Source organism: Scyliorhinus torazame, chromosome 13 (genome assembly GCF_047496885.1).
Source record: "Scyliorhinus torazame isolate Kashiwa2021f chromosome 13, sScyTor2.1, whole genome shotgun sequence".
Classification (NCBI taxonomy): Eukaryota; Metazoa; Chordata; class Chondrichthyes; order Carcharhiniformes; family Scyliorhinidae; genus Scyliorhinus; species Scyliorhinus torazame.
The window spans coordinates 156464110-156485745 of NC_092719.1; positions in this window are offsets into that span (position 1 = coordinate 156464110).

The following is a 21636-nucleotide window of genomic DNA, read 5'->3' on the forward strand; positions in this document are numbered from 1 at the left end:
ACTGAATTGAATGCACTTCCAGGAGACTGACTGGGAGGTGACAGGAGGAGGGATATTGTATAATCGGGCAGGAAAGTGCAAGGTGGAGACTCCCTCTCCCCTTCCTGACCGTCCCTCACCTCCCCACGACTTAGTTTAGGGTAGGGAGAATTGAGGATGGCCTTCCCGCTTCTATGACAATTGAAACTCGTAAGTATTTAGCTAGCTGTGGGTAGGTGCCATGTTAAGTGGCCAATCTGCCAAATGAAGTCTGGCAGATATGCCTGCAGCCTGATTTGGGGGTGTCTTATCCAATTGGGTGTGCCCTATGGAGAGACTCATGGGTGGCAATGGCTGCCCATGTGGGAAGACCCTGTCCTGCCCTTTAAATTGAATGTCCCCCCCCACTAAGCTGGGGCCTCTCTGACTGGTTTCTTCAACTCAGTCCACCTATCTTACCTCCATGGGTCCAGCAATGAACTTCAAGCCTTGGCCTCCTGCAGTATTGACAATGGCCAGTGCTCCAGGTTGGTGCTGTCGGTACTGGAGAGTGCCAACCTCTGATTGGCTGGTAGCTCTCAGTGGAGATACATCCGCCCTGAAGCTGCCAAGAACCCCATTGCCAACCAGCTAAGTGCCTTACTGGCGTTTGGGGGAGCCTGGAATCAATGTGGGTGTGTTACCATGGGCTCTGCAGCTCCAAGAAGACCAGGTTCAACAGCACATAATACATTTTTAAACGAGGAGTGGGGTTTACGCTAAATCCGAGAGGGACACGGCCTAATCTCTCTGATAGCTCCTGCTCTTCAGAGATCAGAGCACCATTTTTCAAGGGCACTCCAATCTCTGAATACTGTTGCAGCCCCTCCCTTGATCGCTGGCACAGCCCCCCCTCCTGTAGTCACTGGCAAGGCCCCCCCACTTTAATTGCTGGCAAGGGCCTACCCACTCAGCCCACCTTCAGCCCTCCTCAGTCCCCTACTTCAGGACACATCCCTCCGTCCACCCATCCTGACCCCCCCTCCCCTCCCCCTTCAGGCAATGCCAACCTGGCACTTTGCATTCCAAGTCGCAACAAGGCGGTTATTACCCTTCTGATACGTGCTTCCAGAATGCTGAGGGGTTCTTCCAGGGGAGATGGAGGTCCAAGCAGGGCTGGGGGAATTCAGGTTGGAATAGGGGTCATTTGGCTGGTCTTCCTATCTGCAGCCTTTAAATTCTCTCCCAGTATGTCAAAATGAAAGTTCTGTGAGAATAACGTGAAAGTCTTCCCACCTGTAATCTTAAAATCTTTAAACTGTCCCCTAGTATGTCAAAATGAAAGATCTGTGAGATGAAGGTCAAATGGCTTCCCTTACATGTGGTGGAAACCTTTGAAGTCGATTTTTCAGTCAATTTCATTACCCTTTTACTTTTTCAAGCCTTTGTGCGTACTTCGCAGCCGAAAAGCATTGAAGTGTATTGTTTACATTCAATCTCACAGACCATTGTCTTTTAAAATGCACTTGATTGAAAGGCCTCAGCTTGTTATTTGCTGGTGGACTGGATTCTCTGCCGACAATCAGACCATCCACCAGAGACCCCCATCGAAATTAACTGCTATGTTTATAATCATCTAGGAGCTTTCACGTCCTCTTTTTCTAGGAAAAAAGTACTTAACTGCTTTTGTTTTGGTCATGAGCTGTCAATCATAGCTAGATGTTTATAAACATTGTGGTTAGTTTCACAGCAGAGTACTTGAGATCCATTTAATCGTGAAGGGGAATAAATTAAACAATCCAGTCATCTGCCTGTCTGGAAGCTGTCAATTACAGGCTAATAAAAGCCTGTGGGGGGCGGGGGGGGGGGGGAGTTCTGTGATATGGAAGGTTCCCTGGTTTGGAGAGTTCTTTGCTTTGGGGAGGGGGGTTCCCTGTTTTTGGGGTTCTCTGTTATCCGGGAGGGGGTTCCTTGTTAAGGGGTCTCTGGTGGGGGTCTGATGGGAGTCACTTGTGGGAGTCTCTGATGGGGTCTCTAGTGGAGGGGGACAGATGAGGTCTCTGATGGAGGGGAGTCTGTTGGGGTCCCTGGTGGGGGTCTCTGGTGGGGGGATCTGATTGGGTCTCTGGTGGAGGGTGGTCTGTTGGGGTCTCTGGTGGGTGTCTGAGTGTCCTTGGTGCGTGGCTCTGGAGGGTGGGTCTGATGGGAGTCTCTGGTGGAGGGATCTGATGGGGGTCTCTGCTAGGTTTCTGTGGTCTCTGGTGGGGGTCTCTGGTGGGGATCTTTGATGGGGGTGTCTGATGGGCGTGCTCTGGTGAGGGTCTCTGGTGGGGGGTTTGATGAGTGTCTCTGGTGGGGCTCTCTGGTGCAGGGGTCTAGTGGAAGTCTGTGGTAGGGAGTCTGATGGGGGTCTCTGATGGGGTTGGTGAGGCAGGGGGACCCAGAAATCCCCTTGGATGAGGGGGTGGAAGGATGCCCCTACTCATTGGGGGGAGGGCAGGATTTGCATTGTGAGGGAGTGGGGCTAGCCACCTGACCTCGCTGTAGGGCTGCGCACTCAAAATGGCAGACGGGTAACGAGATTCATGATGGAATCCCTTGCAATCTCCACCACGCATAAATTTCCCTGGCTGGGGACACTGAATCATTTCTGAGCGCCTCTCCCAGCTCCAGCGTATAACAGAAGCAAATCAGCTCCAGCGGGAGACCATAGGGCTGGATTCTCCGCACACCAACGCCAAAATTGCATCCAGTGCCAGGGCAGAGAATCCATTTCCCCGCATGGAATCGGAAGCGGCAGCGGTTCCCCGATTCTCCAGGCCCCGAAAAGTGGCGTGCCGCATATCCAACTACCTACGGCCATTGCTGGAGGCCCGCCCTGTAATTCTCCGCCCCCGACTGACCAAAGTCCCAATGCTGTGGATCTAACATGGTCCTGCCAGTCGGGATATTAGCGTGTCCGCGGCCGCCCTGGTCTGAGGTGGGCCGATCGGAGGGAAGGGGCCGGGCAATTTTTGGGCAGGCAGTCCGGATCAGGCGCGTGGCCAATCAGGGGCACTATGTTTAAGGTCCAGCTCCGCGGTCTGAGTCCGCCATGGAGCACAGTGCGGCCGCTGGAGGCTGAGGCCGTGCGCATGCGCAGCCTCTGACCCGGAATTGATCCGTATCTGCAGCAAAAGCTGCTAGTTTCACGCAGGTTCACTGCTCGCCCCTGCAGGGCTAGGAATATGTGGCCCTTTCTGGCTTGAAAGTCCACAGTTTTTACGACGGCGTGGGGACACAGTCCCAAAAACAGAGAATCCAGCCCATGGTCTCCCGAACGGAGAATACTGCCCATTATGTAAAAAATGTAGTAACGTGACAACCAACAGAGGAACTACTGGTACAGATAATCGGAAACTGTACACAATGGCAATATTCAAATAACACATATGGACATGTATGAAATTTGTAGGAAGATGGAGGAAAGTCATTATTGACTGATCTTTGCTCAAGCCATGTTGCGATATTACAAGCTCAAAACTGGTCATTATTGCAGAACAGACAAATGCAAATAAATTAATGACTAAAACTGCTTGATTTATTCAGTCATGTCACATGCTTACTTTTCACAGATCCAAAGTTTAGTCTGTTGCAATCACTGGTTATTCCCATATGTTATGGTATTTTGTGAATTTAAAACATACACAAATGCCTTGTTTCATGATCAGTATGGAGATAAGCGCAATGCAGTAACTTTGTGGTTTTTAACTGAAAAGTCTATTGAATCTAGATTTTTTCCCACCATTCTACCACCACTGCAGTCCTAAATAACTAACGGACAACAGAAATGTCAAGGCTATACAAATATAACTTATTATTCAAGGCTCTCAATGCTGATATGTGCAAGATTGAATCCCCTTGAAACAACCAAGCACAAAACATTTATAATTTTTGAAAGAAAACAAATGGCTAGTGTTTGTGGTAGTCACCACTGATGTATTATACTGTATATATATATGGGTTTTACGGTAAGGCCCCTGTACTCCAGGTACGGGGGTAGATCCCTGCCTGCTGGCTCCGCCCAGTAGGTGGAGTATAAATGGGTGGGCTCTCCGAGCTGCAGCCATTTCGTCAGCTGCAGTAGGAGGCGACACATCTCTGTGTAATAAAGCCTCGATTGCATTCTACTCTCGTCTTGTTGTAATTGATAGTGCCCCAGTGTTCACCTCAAGTAGGGAGAGAAAGAGGAGAAGAAGACGTTGGAAGAGAAACAGAAGAAGAGGAAGATGACAACGACAATGACGATTGCTTGGAGTGTGAACTAGTTACAGGGCGCAGTACAGGAACTCACCAAGATGTGGTTGGCAGCACCTCTCAGTTCTACAGCCTCCACCACCAAGAAGGAGCAGGAAACACCATTAACTGAACATTTCTCTCTAATCCACACACCATCCTGACTTCAAAGTAGACCACTATTCCTTCATTGGCGTTGGGTCAAATCTTGTAACTGCTGACCTAACAGCATCATGGAAGTACCTTCACCACATTGACTGCAACAGTTCAAGAAGGCAGCTCACCACCACCTTATCAAGGGCAATTAGGAATAGGCAATGCATGCTGGCCTGGCCAGTAACACACACCAAGAACAAATAGAAAAGAGATTTTAAGTTGAATATTACAGACATAACTACTGAATTTATCTCTACTCTTTTCCTCCTTTTATTTGGCTTCTTGGAAAACTGGAGCAACCGAAAAGTTCACACGTAACTGATGTATAATGCTTCCCCTGTAGTAATCATCTATTTTATGCCAGCTACGTCTCAAGGACATGAATAACATAATTACTTTGCAGAAATATGCTGCTTGATAACAGTGTTATTGAAAACTATCAGAGAAACACTGAAATACACACAATGTATCACTATAAATGTAAACTAGAACTAACATTAAAGTCCAAGGAGAGCCAGCAAGAATGAAGTATCAAATCCTACTCCCCTTCACCTTTTGTCTTATATCACTATCCCCGAGTTATCGAAAATATCTAATGCATAAATAATATCATTGCTGTGTTAGAGTACAAGGCTTCCCTATGATAACATTCATAATGCTCGGGTGTACATTTCAATATCCATGTAAATTGTACCCAGCGCAAAATAACAGCACAAGTCATACCACATAACAAATTACTAAAAGATTAAAAAACAAAACCTTTAAGACCACAAAATTATCTCAATATCAGATATTCCAGGGCACAACCCACCAAGGCCAATTGAAATATTTTTAAACCAAAAAGCTTAAATTTTTCTGACAAAGGCAGCATTGTATCCTCCCTATTGTTTTTCTATTTCTTCCCTTTTGTATCAAGTAAGTTTTGCAGATGCACCAAAACAAAAATGGTTGTGTTATCCTTTTTGGTTTAGATTCAACTGATATTTCTTGCTGAAACAGTAAAGAATGGAATCAAGTTTCTCTTCTCCCACCTGAACACATATTTTCAAGGATCTGGAATGCAACAATCTTCAGTCTTACCAGTCTTACATCCAGAAATATTACATAGACTAAAGTACCACACAGTCACCTACACTCGACCGACTCAACCAATTGAATTCAGATCAAGATTAGATTCTGAAGTTGATGGGCGGGATTCTCCACTCCCGCGCCGAAGTGGCCGCGTCGTCGTGAACGCCGTCGAGGATCACGATGGCGCAAAACGGCCCCGATCCCGACCGATTCAGGCCCTGACAATGGGCTAGGATCAGGGCCGCGTCATCTACAGGCGCCAGGCCTTGTCGCCCGCATAAAGGCGGCACCGCATAGATGACGCGGCAGGCGGCGCATAACGGGAATCATCCGTGCATGCGCGGGTTGGCCGGCACCAACCCGCGCATGCGTGGTTGCCGTCCTCTCTAAGTCCGCCCTGCAAGAAGATGGTGGACGGATCTTGCGGGGCCGCAGAAGGAAGGAGGTCCTCCTTCAGAGAGGACGGCCCGACGATCGGTGGGCACCGATCGCGGGCCACCCCACATTTGAGGTACCCCCCGGTGCAGGATCACCCCTCGCCCCCCCGCAGGCCGCCCTCCCCCAGCGTTCACGCACCGCTCACGCTGGCAGCGACCAGGTGTGGACGGCGCCGGGGGGGAACCCGCCGTTTTGGCCTGGCCGCTCGGCCCATCCGGGCCTGAGAATAGCGGGGGTGCCGGAGAATTGCCATTTTGGGTGTCTCCGGCGATTCTCCGGCCTGCGGCCCGCGAAACTCGACCGGGCCGTTCCCGCCGCTTGGGAGAATCGCGGGAGGGCGTCGGACCGGCGTCCCGGGAAATTTTGGCAGCCCAGGCGATTCTCCCAAACAGCTCGGGAATGGAGAATCGCACCCAATGTTTTTGTACAAGTATTTCATGTGATGGGAGCATTGCTACTAAGGCCAGAATTTGTTGCCCAACGCTAATTGTCCTTCATTGCAGAGTTGAATGCACCTCTTTCCAATGTCAGTATTTAGTATTTGGAAGAAAATGATTCTGGGGAAATTAATGGAGTTGAAGGCTAACAAATCACCGGGGCCTGATAATCTACATCCCAGAGCATTAAAGGAAGTGATCCTGGAAGTATTGGATGCGTTGTTGGTCATCTTTTCATATTCAATAGACTCTGGAGCAGTTCATACAGATTGAAGGATGGCAAATGTAATCCACTATTTAGAAAGGGAGGGGGAGAAAAAAGGAATTATTACAGACCGGTTAGTCTGACATCATTAGTGGGGAAGACGCTTGAGTCTAGTATAAATTAGGTGCTAACAGTACATTTTAAAAGCATTAACAGGATTGGACAGAGCCAGCATGGGTTTATGAAAGGCAGATCACGCTTAACAAATCTACTGGAGATTTTTGACGATGTACCTAGTAGAATAGATAAGGCAGAACCAGTGGGTGTGGTGTATTTGAAGAAGGCTTTTGATAAGGTTCCTCAAGAGGTTAGTGGGCAAGATAGAATAGGGGGTAATATATTGGGAAGGATCAAGATTTTTTTTTTAAATTAAATTTGTTTTCCTCTCCCTTACAAACAATACCACCGCCCCCCACCCCCCCCCCCCGCCCCCACCCCCCGTAACAAAATAACAAGAAATCGCACTGAGCAAGATATATACATGGCAAAATGGCATATTTACATAGCTTTGTACACTGGCTGTCTCCAGCACGTGCCAGTTTCCCCAACCCTTCATGTTATCTCTTGCTCATCCACCCCCCCCCCCAAGCAATCCCCCACCACCCCCCCTGCTTCCCAGGACGCCCCCCCCCCGGGTTGCTGCTGCTGCTGACCGACCTTCCTCTAACGCTCCGCGAGATAGTCTAGGAACGGTTGCCACCGCCTGTAGAACCCCTGCGCAGACCCTCTCAAGGCAAACTTAATCCTCTCCAGCTTTATGAACCCAGCCATGTCATTTATCCAGGCCTCCACGCTGGGGGGCTTCGCCTCCTTCCACATTAGCAAGATCCGTCGCCGGGCTACTAGGGACGCAAAGGCCAGAATGCCGGCCTCTTTCGCCTCCTGCACTCCCGGCTCGTCCACGACTCCAAATATTGCTAGCCCCCAGCTTGGCTTGACCTGGACTTTCACCACCTGAGATATTGCTCCCGCCACTCCTCTCCAGAACCCCTCCAGTGCCGGGCATGATCAAAACATATGGACATGGTTCGCCAGGCTCCCTGAGCACCTTCCACATCTGTCCTCTACCCCAAAGAACCTACTCAACCTCGCCCCCGTCAGGTGCGCTCTGTGGACCACCTTAAATTGTATCAGGCTGAGCCTGGCACACGAGGAGGAGGAATTAACCCTACCTAGGGCATCAGCCCACAGACCTTCCTCAATCTCCTCCCCCAGCTCCTCCTCCCATTTACCCTTCAACTCCTCTACCAGCGCTTCCCCCTCTTCTTTCAACTCCTGGTATATTTCCGACACCTTGCCCTCCCCGACCCATACACCCGAGATCTTGAACTTCTTGTGCCGGGAGCAACAGGAATTCCCTCACCTGTCGCCTCACAAAAGCCCTCACCTGCATATATCTAAAAGCATTTCCCGGGGGTATCTCAAACTTCTCCTCCAGTGCCCTAGGCTCGTCCCATCAATGAACAGGTCCCCCATTCTTCTAATCCCCGTCCGATGCCAGCTCTGGAACCCCCCATCCATCCTTCCCAGGACAAACCGGTGGTTACCCCTGATCGGGGACTGCACCGAGGCTCCCATTGCACCCCTGTGCCGTCTCCACTGGCCCCAGATCCTTAGCGTTGCCGCCACCAGCGGATTTGTGGTGTACCTTGTCGGCGAGAGCGGCAGCGGTGCCGTTACCAACGCCCCCAGGCTCGTTCCTTTCCAGGACGCCATCTCCATCCTCTTCCATGCCGCCCCCTCTCCCTCCATCACCCACTTGCGGATCATCGCCACATTTGCTGCCCAGTAGTAGCTCCCCAGGTTTGGCAGCGCCAACCCTCCTCGGTCCCTACTTCGTTCCAGGAACCCTCTTCTTACCCTCGGGGTTTTATTCACCCACACAAACCCCATAATACTCCTGCCTACTCTCTTGAAAAAGGCCTTGGTGATCACGATGGGAAGGCATTGAAACACAAACAGAAACCTCGGAAGGACCACCATTTTGACCGATTGCACTCTATCCGCCAGCGAGAGCGGTAACATGTCCCATCTTTTGAAGTCCTCCTCCATTTGGTCCACCTACATCGTCAGATTCAGTTTATGTAGGGCCCCCCAACTCCTGGCTACCTGGATCCCCAGATACCGAAGGCTCCCCTCCGCCCTCCTCAGCGGTAGGTCCCCTATCCCTCTTTCTTGGTCCCCTACCTGTAATACAAAGAGCTCACTCTTCCCTACATTGAGCTTATAGCCCGAAAACTCCCCAAACTCCCTTAGAGTCTGCATGAGCGCCACCATCCCCTCCATTGGATCCGCCACGTACAACAACAGGTCATCCGCATATAGCGACACCCGATGCTCTTCTCCCCCTCGGACCACCCCCCTCCATTTATTAGATTCCCTCAATGACATGGCCAAGGGTTCGACCGCCAATGCAAACAACAGGGGGGACAGGGGGCATCCCTGCCTTGTTCCTCGGTACCGCCGAAAGTACTCCGACCTCCGCCGGTTTGTCACTACACTCGCCACCAGGGCTCTGTAAAGGAGCTTAACCCAACTGATAAACCCTCCCCCGAACCCAAACCTACACAGTACCTCCCAGAGGTACTCCCACTCTACTCGGTCAAAGGCCTTCTCCGCGTCCATAGCTGCCACTATCTCCGCCTCTCCTCCTCATTATCACGTTTAAGAGCCGCCGCACATTAGTGTTTAATTGCCTGCCCTTTACGAATCCCGTCTGGTCTTTGTGGATCACCCCCGGGACACAGTCCTCGATCCTCATGGCCAGCACTTTTGCCAACAACTAAGCATCCACATTGAGGAGCGAGATCGGCCTGTACGATCCACATTGCAGTGGATCCTTGTCCCGCTTTAGGATCAAAGAAATTGTCGCTTCCGACATTGTCGGGGGCAGGGTCCCCTCCTCTCTTGCCTCATTCAAGGTCCTCACGAGAAGTGGGGCCAACAGGTCTACGTACTTTCTGTAGAACTCCACCGGGAACCCGCCCTGTCCCGGGGCCTTCCCCGCCTGCATACTCCCCAAACCCTTGCTCAGTTCCTCCAACCCAATTGGTGCCCCCAAATCAGCCACCTCTTGCTCCTCCACCCTCCGGAATCTCAGTTGGTCTAGGAATCGTCTTATCCCCTCTTCCCCCGCTGGGGGCTGGGATCTGTACAGCTCTTCATAGAAGGCCTTAAATGCCTCATTTATTTCCGTCGCCCTACGAACCGTGGCTCCCCTTCCATCTTTGACTCCCCCTATTTCCCTCGCTGCCATCCTCTTACGGAGCTGGTGTGCCAGCATCCGGCTAGCCTTTTCCCCATACTCGTAGATCACCCCCTGCACCTTCCTCCACTGTGCCTCTGCCTTCCCTATGGTCAACAGGTCAAACTCCGTCTGGAGCCGTCGTCATTCCCCAAGTAATCTTTCCTCCGGGGCCTCTGTGTATCTCCTGTCCACTCTCAAAATCTCCCCCACTAACCTCTCCCTTTCCATGCCCTCTGACTTCTCCCTATGAGCCCTGTTGGAGATTAACCCTCCCCTGATCACCGGCTTCAACGCCTCCCATACCACCCCCACCCGGACCTCCCCGTTGTCGTAGGCCTCCAAGTACCTTTCGATACACCCCCTCACCTTCCCACACACCACCTCATCTGCCAGCAGTCCCAAGTCCAGCCACCACAGCGGGCGTTGGTCCCTCTGCTCTCCCAGCTCCAGTTCCACCCAGTGCGGGGCGTGGTCCGAAGCGGCTATAGCCGAATACTCCGTCCCCTCCACCCTCGGGATGAGCGCCCTGCCCAGAACAAAAAAAATCTATCCGGGAGTAGGCTTTGTGCCCCTGGGAGAAAAAAGAAAATTCCCTGGCCTGCAGTCTTGCAAACCGCCATGGGTCCACTCCCCCCATCTGATCCATAAACCACCTAAGCACCTTGGCCGCCGCCGGCCTCTTTCCGATCCTTGATCTGGAGCGGTCCAGTGCTGGGTCCAGCACTGTATTGAAGTCCCCTCCCATTATCAGGCCTCCTATCTCCAGGTCCGGAATGCGCCCCAACATCATCCTGCATCATCCCAGTTTGGGGCGTATACATTTACCAACACCACCCATGTCCCTTGCAACCTACCGCTCACCATCACATATCTCCTTCCATTATCCACTACGATAGTCTTGGCCTCAAATGACACACGCTTTCCCACCAATATTGCCACCCCTCTATTCTTCGCGTCCAGTCCCGAGTGGAATACCTGTCCTACACATCCCTTTCTTAACCTGACCTGGTCCGCCACCTTCAGGTGTGTCTCTTGGAGCATGACCACGTCTGCCTTCAGTCCCTTTAAGTGCTCGAACACTCGAGCCCTCTTCACCGGCCCATTCAGGCCCCTCACATTCCGCGTTATCAGCCGGATTGGAGGGGCTCTCCAAAAAAGCCCGCCCCGCCCCCTCTGGCGCAGTTCCTGTCGCGGCCTTGTCTCTCTCCCCCAGCCCATGTAACATTTCCTGCGCGTGATTGACCCCCTATATACAACAACCATCACACATCAAACCCCAAAACATCCCCCCCACCCTCACAAACCCTCAGTTAGAGTCCAACTTTTCGGTTTGTATGAAGGTCCACGCCTCTTCAGGCGTTTCGAAGTAATAGTGTTGGTCCTTGTATGTGACCCACAGTCGCGCTGGCTGCAGCATTCCGAATTTCACTCATTCTGGTGCAACACCGCTTTGGCACGGTTGAAACCCGCTCTCCGCTTTGCAACCTCCGTACTCCAGTCCGGGTATATTCGGATCTCTGCATTGTCCCACTTACTGCTCCGCTCCTTCTTGGCCCATTTCAGGACCCTCTCTCTGTCCGTGAACCGGGGAAATCTCACCACCATCGCCCTTCGCGGCTCATTTGCCTTGGGCTTCCTCGCCAGCACCCGGTGTGCCCCGTCCAGCTCCAGCATCCTCGAAGGGGCCCCACGCCCATCATCGCCCCGATCATCGTGCCCGCGTATGCCACGCCATCGGCCTCCTCCACTCCTTCTGGGAGACCCAGGATCCGCATATTCTTTCTCCTCGACCTTTTCTCCAGGTCTTCGAGTCTTCCCGCCCACCTCTTGTGTAGCGCCCCGCGCTGCTCCACTCTCACCGCCAGGCCCAAGAGCTTGTCCTCATTCTCACTGACTCTTTTCTGTACCTCCTGGATCTTTACCTCGTGGGCCTTCTGGGTCATCCCTAGTCCTTCAATTGCCGCCAGCATCTCCTTGCGCAGCTCCTCGAAGCAGCGCTTGATGAACTCCTGCAGCTCCGACCCGCACTCCGCTTTGTCCCCGGCCGCCGCCATTTTGGTTTTTTTCCCTCGCTTCTCCCGCTGCTCCAATGCCACTTTTTTGGCCGTTGCACTTCTGGTCCGGTCCATAAAAGTTGGAGGGGGACCTCTCTCTTCCCTTCCCCACGGGTTGTCTTCGAAAAAATTCCATTGGGGCTCCTCCAATGAGCCCGAAAGTCCGTAATAGCGGGAGCTGCCGAATCGTGCGGCTTAGCTCCGCATAGCCGCAACCGGAAGCTCGATCAAGAATTTGTTGACAGACAGGAAACAGAGAGTGGGAGTAAATGGGTCTTTTTGTGAGTGGCAGGCAGTGACTAGTGGGTTATCATAGGTATCAGTGCTTGGGCCCCAGCTGTTCACGATATATAACTGACCTGGATGAGGGAACCAAAAGTAACATTTCCAAGTTTGCTGACAACACAAAATTGGGCAGCATTATGAGCTGTGAAGAGGATGCAAGGGAGGCTTCAAGATGATTCAGACACGTTGAGTGAGTGGGCAAACAAATGGCAGCTGCAGTACAACATGGCTAAATGTGGAGTTATGCATTTTGGTGTGAAAAACAGAAAGGAAGAATATTACTTAAATGGTGAAATGTTGGGAAGTGTGGATGGACAAAAGGCGTCCTTGTGCACCAGTCAATGAAAGTGGGGAGGCAGGTACAGCAAGCAAATAGGAAGGCAAATCGTCTGTTGGCCTTCACTGCAAGAGGATTTGAGTTCTGAAGTAGGGATGTCTTACTGCAGATATACAGGGCTTTGGTGAGACCATACTTGGAATATTACGTGCAGTTTTGGCCTCCCTTCCTAAGAAAGGAAATACTTCCCATAGAGGGAATGCAGCAAAGGTCCACTTGGTTGATACAGGCGTTGGAAGGACTTGGAGAATACTTGTACAAAAACAATAACTTCAGAATCTAATCTTGATCTGAATTCAATTGGTTGAGTCGGTCAAGTGTAGGTGACTGTGGTACTTTAGTCTATGTAATATTTCTGGATGTAAGGAGAAATTGGTTCAACTGGGCTTGTATTCACTGGAATTTAGAAGGATGAGAAGAGATCTGATTGAAAGATACAAAATTCTGCAAGAGTTTGACATGCTAGATGCAGGGAGGATGTTTTCCCTGGTTGGGGAATCTAGAACCAGGGGACACAGTCTCAGGATATGGGGTAGACGAGTCTAGGACTGAGACGAGGAAAAATGTTTTCACCCAAAGGGTAGTGAACCTGTGGAACTCTCTACCACAGAAGGCCAGGTCACTGAATATATTCAAGAAAGGGATAATTTAAAAAAGACTTTAATGGCATCAGGGGCCATGGGGAGAATGCTAGAATATGACATTGAGATTTAGGATCAGCCATGATCATATTGAATAGCGGTGCAGGCTCGAGGGGCCGAATGACCTATTCTAGCTCCTATGTTTATGTTTCTATGTTTAAGTAAGGACCTCCTGCAATGATGCTTGCCAGTGTCGAAGCTGGAATATTCCACCCACTGTGTCCGCACAACTTGCTTTCCACATATCTGTCCATAGTCAGTAAATTTGGGAGCTATGGCCCTTCATCCAGCTTATTAACATAGATTGTAAATGGTCGTAGTTGAGGCCCTAGCACTTATCCTAGTGACATCCTACTACAATTTACCCATCTGAAAATGACCCATCCCAACTCTTTCCCGAAACACCATGTGCTCATATTACACCATGTGTAGTAACCTTTCATGTGGCACCTTAGTGAATGCCATGTTGTTGTAATCCTTCCTAGGTATCCGTTGCTTTGTACACTGTAAAACATCACACTTTGAACTGTCAGCCTAGTGTTGCATTTGTATCCAGTACACGTCTTTTGCATTGTGACTGAAATTGTTTCAGAAGTAGGTACAAATGTTGGTTACATTTCTCACCAATACCGATGAAGTGTCCTCAGCTGAAATGCCAAACGCTGTCCTCTCCACAATATCTGATTGAAGTGCTTCCAAAATGTTCTGTTTTTGTTCCTCCAATCTGATTGATGTCTGATTCATTGACTCTCTTACTTACCTATTGATCTAAATACAAAGATTGTATCATGCTTCTAAAATTCCTGTAACATTGAAGTTCTTTAAAGCTCATTGTGCTATTTGAATGGTTCTTTAAAAGTTCTCAAGTGTTATTAATTATGCCAGTGTATGTTATGTAATTTTAAATAGCATGTGGGGGCAAAGCTGTTTTCTACATCTCTGTATTTTATGTCCTCTATTCTTAATGTGCAAAGTCCTAAAGAAACTTTAAGGTGTGAATGTTCCACTGCTATTCTTGAGTTCCAGACATACTGATTTTAATATATTAACATGGAAGAGTAAGCAGCTAACCAGAAAAATCTCAACAGAAAGTGAGTACATACAATGCGGACAGTGCACAGGACAATGCGGACAGTGCACAGGACAATGCGGACAGTGCACAGGACAATGCGGACAGTGCACAGGACAATGCGGACAGTGCACAGGACAATGCGGACAGTGCACAGGACAATGCGGACAGTGCACAGGACAATGCGGACAGTGCACAGGACAATGCGGACAGTGCACAGGACAATGCGGACAGTGCACAGGGCAATGCGGACAGTGCACAGGACAATGCGGACAGTGCACAGGACAATGCGGACAGTGCACAGGACAATGCGGACAGTGACAGGACAATGCGGACAGTGCACAGGACAATGCCGACAGTGCACAGGACAATGCGGACAGTGCACAGGACAATGCCGACAGTGCACAGGACAATGCGGACAGTGCACAGGACAATGCGGACAGTGCACAGGACAATGCGGACAGTGCACAGGACAATGCGGACAGTGCACAGGACAATGCCGACAGTGCACAGGACAATGCCGACAGTGCACAGGACAATGCGGACAGTGCACAGGACAATGCGGACAGTGCACAGGACAATGCCGACAGTGCACAGGACAATGCGGACAGTGCACAGGACAATGCCGACAGTGCACAGGACAATGCCGACAGTGCACAGGACAATGCGGACAGTGCACAGGACAATGCCGACAGTGCACAGGACAATGCGGACAGTGCACAGGACAATGCCGACAGTGCACAGGACAATGCCGACAGTGCACAGGACAATGCCGACAGTGCACAGGACAATGCCGACAGTGCACAGGACAATGCCGACAGTGCACAGGAGTACCTAAGAACATAAGACAAAGCAGATATTGCACAAACAATGTAAAATAATATTGATCTCCATATGACTGTCATGTGAGAGTGCCTTTTAGAAATGGATGTTTATGCAATATACCTTTAAGAAATGCAGTGATGTCAGAGTGTGGTGGAGCTGGTTTTTAGCTCAGCCATTTTGCAGTTTAGTTTCAGTTTTGAGGAAAAGAGCTTGGGTGTGTCTGTGTTTGCAGTGAGCTGGATCTGCTGTGATCTCTGCCATGAAAGACTATCTCTGGATCATTTGGGTTATTTAAACTCATAATAGTAATGCCTTTAACCTGATGTGTTTCTGTTTAAAGGTGTTAAGTCTCTTGGATGTTGAAAGGAATAACTGAAGGATTATTTAGTGTTGTATTATTTTCGGGGTTATCTTTGAAGTAAGGGGTGTTAAGTTATCCAATGTTTATTTAAAAGGTTAAGTTGGGTTCATGAAATAAACATTGTTTTGTGTTTAAAAACCCACACTTTCCATAATTGTGATACCACACCTGGAGAACAAGCCGTGTGCTTCAAAAGCAACAATACATTAAAGGGTTGAACTCCATGATACATTTTGGGGTTCTGACAACGCCTCTCCCATAACCTCTGAAATAAAGTTCTACAAATGTTATCTTTTCAATCAAAGGCAAATCAAACAAAAATTCAGTAGCCCTCACTATCACTACAAGTGGAATCTTCTCCCAGCAAAAGGGTCTCAGCCATCAGCTAGAGAGTCGGCAAAATTCCCGCGTTGCTTCATTTCCAGCAATACCCATCCGTAGTACGTTTATAGTAAGGATTTGGTTTCAGAATAAGGGACTCGATGATTTACAATCATGAGATGAGAAGAAATTATTTCACTTAAAGGACTGTGAACCTCTGGAATTCTCTACCCGAGAAGGTTTTAGAAGCTCCATTGTTGAATACACTTCGGTTGGGATAGGAAGGTTTTTGGTCTCTCAGGGAATGAATGGAATATGGGGAGTCGGCAGGAAAAGTGAGTTAAAGAGCATGATCAGCCCTGATTGTAACAAATGGCGAAGCAGGCTTGAATGGCCATATGTTCTATTCAGCTCTTATTTCTTGTATTTTAAGCTCCACCATACATCTTTCACTCCATACGCAAAACCATTTTGAAAGTTTCAATAAGCAAGTAATAATAATCGTAATTTGGTTCAACTTCACGGGCTATGATACTGCACTGTTGATTTCCTTCATAGGATATTTCTCAAATGCTTAAGAATTATAACATTTGAACAATTATTTTTGTATTTGTTCTTAGAGCTCTCAGTCCCATGCCTAGCTCCCTTTTGTTACTGATATTAATCAGTACCTCATCAAATGCTGTAACTGGGAATATATACCACATATTCAATGTTTCATTGCTTGGGGCTGGTTACTTGTATGCTCCTTTCTAATAATTCTGTTTGCATACTGATTAAATAAATTGGGCGGAATCTTACCATATTCTTTCAGAATGTCAGGCTCAGACTGAAAACTGGCACATGGCACTCTAGTTGCACAGACCAGTTTTCACTCCAGACCTTGAGCCTCTCTCAGTAACTAAAATGAGGGTGTGGTTTGCACCGTCACTCTGCTGGAATGGGGCTAGAGGCAGCATGGCTGATTCCACAGAGACCAGGGCGCTATCTTACAAGGCCGTCATTATCAGCACACAAAATGAATGATGCCCACCCACCCACATAAACGTTAGCCCCCTCCACAGGCATCGGGGGCTCCCCCGCCACAGCAGAAACGATGGAGCACTCTCCCACCCCACAACAATAGCAACATTGGGGCACCCGCCCCCCGCTCTCCCCCCCCCACTCCCCCCCCCCCCCCCCCCTCAAGACACCAGCCTTTTCCAACACACAAAAGGGGAATCTCTTCCATGGGCTTACTCTTGGCACTGCCCTGGCACAGGTTGCAACAGCCAGATTGGCACTGCCAGGTGAGCACTGTGCCAACCTGGCTATGCCACCCTGTGCCTGGGCAGTGCCAGCAGGCAGTTCCAGGGCACCACCAGGCGTGACCTTCTCCCCTGGGGGTTATACTTATTTCTGCGCCCTAGAGAAGATCCCCTTGACTGAATCTCATTTTTCAAAACCTGTTGTATACTTCACCGATGTGACATCACGTCACTGAGGTTAGAATAGTCAGTGGGGGGGGGGTCCAGGATCATGTGGGCAGGGGGTTTGTTAATTATTTGAAAATGCATGCAAACCATTAAAATTTGGTTCTCACCATTTTAGGGCACGAACCTCGTGACGCCACCAACGAAGAGTGTGGAATATCGGGAACGCAATCTTTCTGGAGAGAATCACGTTTCCCGATTCTCTCTGGATTTCCGCCTGCATCAACAATCCCACAGACCAGTAACAGAGGCTCAAAATCTGTTTGGAACCTAAATTATGTCTCCTCTTAATTTTGTTCTGCAAGACCAAATGTATTTCCTTCTAGTTTGTAGCGCAAAGTGCCATGAAGAACTATAGTTCTTTAGTTCTATAGCCACTCGCAAGGAGAATTGGGTTTTATTTGTTAAGAACCAGTCTTCACTTTCAATGTTCCCTGCACTAAATTCTCAGATGACACCTGTTTTTTTTAAATAAATTTAGAGTACCCAATTATTTTTTTCCAATTAAGGAACAATTTAGCGTGTGCAATCCACGTACCCTGCACATCTTTTGGGTTGTGGGGATGAGACAAGGGAAGAATGTGCAAACTCCACATGGAGAGTGACCCAGGGCCGGGATTGAACCCGTGTCCTCAGCACCGTAGGCAGCAGTGCTGACCACCGTGCCGCTCCAGATGACACCTGTTATTGTAATTTAGAAAAAAATATAGTTTTTATTCCCCAGTATATTCAACAGATGCAAATTCCTCCAACTTTCACTCAGAAAGTAAGAATTTTGCAGAAAGGTTTTAGGCTCTGCCATTATAAAGCGACACAACAACACAGAAGATTTACTGCTGATCTGACTACTCATTTTTCTAAATACTTAAACATTGCCATTGTTATGATCTCCGTAGATACCAATAGCATTTAAAAAGAGAAATTCTAATTTCCAGTTAACAGCTGAAAGAATGAAACATCAAGATGTCATATTTTAAAATTTTTACTGTAACAAATAACAAAAAGCACGAATGACTAAAAACGTTTTTAAAAAGACAAATAATAGTTTAAACAACAGAGAAGAACATTCATCTGTTATACATCATACATCACACCCTCCACAGAATTACAGTCCTTCTAACAAGCAATCTCAGCTGCCATTCGTTCCCATTTCCCTGTTTTGCAGAGTAGCAACTTTGTGTGACCATCTCGAGGCACTTTCCTTAGTTTTTTGAAGTTTCTGAAATCCACCAACAACACCAAAGCATGTTCTGATTATTCTTCAACCCCTTGGTCATGCCAAGATCAGCTTTCTGGAATCCTTAGGTGGCTACAGGATATGTCTCACCTGACTAGAGACCATCTCCTTCCATATCTGGATATGGAAGCATTTCTCTTCACTGACCACACAGTACACCTGATGGCTGTGATAGTGACTGATTTGTAGGGAAGCCTGTAACCTGATCTCAAAATGGCTTCTTCTGCCCTTTTCCCCATGGCAATGTGAAAAACATTAATCTTGTATCTAGGTAGAAATGCTGCTTAACTATTCTTGATCCCAACTCACTTTCATCTTAGAAGTTAATGGACAGTCCACAGCACAAATGCTTAACCTGGAACTTTTAACACATTTATGGGACTTTGGGAGACTCAGGGCAGTATTTTATACTTGTTCTGTGAAGGCCTTCTCCTGTGATAAATGTGAAAGTGAGGAGGATACATAATTAGGGAGGCGAGTGGGCTGGGGACACTGCCACCTTCCAGCCTCAACCCTGATGGAGACCATGGTGGGAAGACCCATGGTTGGTATTTCTGCCCCACTGCTGATTGAGGCCTGCCCACTTAAAGACCTCATCCTGCTGCCACTGATATGAGCCTGCACCATGAAAGAGCACAACAATAAAAAAACCTGCGAGTTGTTCATGTTATCTTGGGGGGTCCACCATTGAGGGTCCTGGTATTAGGAGTGGGGAGCTGCTGACAGTAAACCTGGCACTTGCTGCTGACCCCCTACATACCCATCCCTTATGCTCCTTACCCCCAAAACCTCTCCTCTTATCATTAACCCCTGGCCTGAGTGACTCTGATTGATCTGCAGTTCTCAATGGGTGGGACTTCCCATCCTTTTCCTTACCCCAGGGTCCAGATCATCTGGAAGACCAGTAGATGGCCTGCCAATTGCATAATTGGTTCATAAATTGGTGGGCTTTTCCAAAAGGAAGCAACAGCTGGTGGGCAAGACCCCCCATCGCCTTCATAAACTATACACTTAGAGTCTACTCATTGTAAACCCAGAGACTGTTGCTATGTGCCTCCAAGCCTAAATACCTGCATTTACCTCTCAGTAAAATGATCTAAGCCATCCTTTCATCTCTAACAAGCAAACCACCCAGGCTTACTGTCAGCCAAACTGCAGAACAGGTCACATGACACCCCATTTATCCTAAATTTAAAGCTACAGTCCCAAACTGTTATAAACTTAATTGTAGCGCCATTTGTCATCTGTTTTATCAATAGAAACATCCTTCAGAAGTTTTCTGTTATTCACATCTTACATTATAATCTCGACTGTGATGCTTAATTAGTTTAATATGCAGAAGCAGAGCATAGGTTTGTCAATATTTTTGGCATCCAATTTTGTCTATCAGAACATAAACACATGCAGCGAACTGGCTGTCCTTTACAACTGTGACCGTGTTAGGATTTTTTGTGCAGTTTCACTTTAACAATGGCACCTGATGACAGGAGATGCAACACGTATCAAGGACAAGCACCAAGGTCCTTTTGCAATCAACCCTATCTTGTCTTTCTCTTATCCATTTTTCTAATTTAAAGTCAGTGCTGGGCATCTAACTGTAACACAAATACTAACACGCTCAGCATCTTCAAATTTAGCTGGCAGTGTAGGATTTGAGGATTAAAAGATTCACAGACTGATTTAATTATATAATTTCTAATTATTTCATGCTTAACTCTGTTTTCACCCCCATTGATCTTCCAGAAAATACCATCCCAAGCCTCCACCATTCTGAAGCATTTCCAAGGGGACTCATGAGAATGCCTGAGGACTATTGTCCCAGTGATTCTCCTCTCTACCCTTCGAGTAACCCTGAACTTGGCTGTGTAGGGTGGGGGAGAGGGGAGGTGGATTGGCGGAATTGGGGGTTGGGGGGGGGGGGGGGGGAGTGGAGGTGCAGTTTTGTGTTGGGTTTATTTTGTGTTGTAATGTTTTTCAATTGTTAAAATGTTGAAAAGTTGAATGAAAATTCTTTAATTAAAAAAATGAACTTGGCTGAACATTTCTCCCACCACAGTTGACTTGGATCCAGAAAGCAGTGAATAAAAGATGAAAACATTGCTGCATAATTCCATGATACAGGTTAGCTACCAATTGTCAGTCTTTTAGGTTTGGTCTAAATAACATAATAGAGGATATCCCGTGTCTAGTCAGTAGCAGTATACCCTTCACCCACACAAAGAATAATGCCCCGTTGTGAGCTAATGGCTGGAATTATCCGGCCAGCATTTCCTGCCGGCAGTGCTACCCATGTGTTTCCCGGTGCTGTGGAGTGGTTTCAATGGGAATCCAAAAGGCGAAAGTATAGAATCCTGCCTCCAGTGAATGGTGTGTCGCCGAGAAACAAGTGGCTGGGGGACCAGAGAATCTAGCCCATGAAAGATGTTGGTAAAATACTCAGATTTCTGTTCCATAATTTGTGAAATATTTGTGAGAGAAATAAGACTGAATGACTGCAAATATACAGTAGACATGAGTGCCAATGATAGTCTTATTTTTGACTTTAACATTCCTCCTGATTCCATCACTGTAAGATGTTAATGTAATTCCCTGGATAATACTGAAGTACTCAGGAGCAAAGCTTGGGCCCAGAAGAACGCAATAATATAAGTAGACATTTTCTTATGAAGGCCATCACAGCTGAACCTTGCTGCTATTGAGCTAGGTCTTTTGAAAATATCAGATGGCGCTCCTGACCTTGATTGGTACAGTGTGCGCATATCTGAAATCCAGGTGAGGCCAGGATCAGGTCCAGATATCCCATTGACAAAGGGTCACCTGGACTGGAAACATTAGCTCGTTTCTCTCCCTACAGATGCTGCCAGACCTGCTGAGATTTTCCAGCATTTTCTCTTTGGTTTCAGATTCCAGCATCTGCAGTAATTTGCTTTTATCCAGGATATGATGGCTGCCCTGTATGAACTGAGAGTGACTGATTGTTAAATCATTTCTGTAATAATTCTTTCATATATGAATAAAGGACGCTTTGGTGATGTGCCGGTGTGCTAGTAACCATAGAACCTCACTCTAGGATAACGTAGCACCTACAGGGGAGAAAGAGAAGAAATTGAGGGGGAATAATTAATATTTGTAAATAGGGTTGTTTGAATTAAAAGAGCCTAAATAGTGTGCGTGGGGTATAGTGTAG